Source organism: Homarus americanus, unplaced genomic scaffold (genome assembly GCF_018991925.1).
Source record: "Homarus americanus isolate GMGI-L3 unplaced genomic scaffold, GMGI_Hamer_2.0 scaffold6894, whole genome shotgun sequence".
NCBI classification, from domain to species: Eukaryota; Metazoa; Arthropoda; class Malacostraca; order Decapoda; family Nephropidae; genus Homarus; species Homarus americanus.
In genome coordinates, this window is record NW_024731872.1 from 626,544 (window position 1) to 627,500 (window position 957).

General features: G+C 43.9%; 1 protein-coding gene across 3 annotated transcripts in view; it reads left to right on the plus strand.

The window, feature by feature from the left end:
* Positions 1–940: 940 nt before the first annotated feature.
* Positions 941–957, plus strand: part of LOC121868075 (uncharacterized abhydrolase domain-containing protein DDB_G0269086-like) — a 3,048-nt gene continuing 3,031 nt past the window's right edge. For all 3 annotated transcript variants that reach the window (XM_042368347.1, XM_042368348.1, XM_042368350.1), the window contains exon 1: positions 941–957. This exon is cut by the window's right edge and continues 89 nt beyond it. The gene's annotated coding sequence lies outside the window, so the exon portion shown is untranslated.

Consider the following 957-nt stretch of genomic DNA (forward strand, 5'->3'; position numbering starts at 1 on the left):
TTTGCAAGTGTGATTGATATCTGGGTTCTTATAGGTCATAATCATCATCATCATCATCATCATCATCATCATCATCATCAACAACATCACCACCACCACCACCACCACCACCACTGTCACCACTACTGGCATCGCCACCACCACTATCACCACCACCACCACCACCACATCCTTCACCACCACCATCACTACCTCCTCCACCACCATCACCTACTTAACCACCACCTCCATCACCACCGCCTACATCACCACCACCATCACCACCATCACCATCGGTCAGTAGAGCAACAGATGGTCACCCCAGTACTCATCAACAACACAGTACAGTACCGCGTCCTCCCCTTATCCCTGCAGTGCTTTTTATCTTCCCCGGTCAATAAAAGTTCACTGTAAATTAATTAGTTCTTATACATTACACTGTGTATGGGTTTATTAGTTATCCAGAGGTTGTGTAGAATTATTGGCATTAGGTTGACTCTCAATACTTTGTGGTTGACATTTGATTCATGACTGGTTGCTTCTCTCAAGTAAATTCCGTTAAACAGAGTGTGTGTGTGTGTGTGTGTGTGTGTGTGTTTAAGGGGGTCACATAGAGGTTCATCAAGGGAATAAGACGATGAACATTAATAATACAAATGTTGATCAGAGAGTTGGTAAGGGAGCGAGATAATGACTCGTGTGTTTGTATGTCGCATTGCTTCATCTTGTGCCTTGATCACAGTTTACACTACATGGCGCCGCTGCTCATTAAACAAAACAATTTATTCTCCTTGCGTCAAGTTTCACTCATGCTTAACTAACAAAGGCAGTGAGAGACATCATATAAACTACTACAAATGCTCTAACCAGTGTTTTCATACTTCTCGTAGGACATACATCTAGTGGGTGGAGCTGATGACAAAAACTCAGGATTCAGGGAAGTTTGCACGTACGTGTGTTGATGGCCTTTGGCGGGGC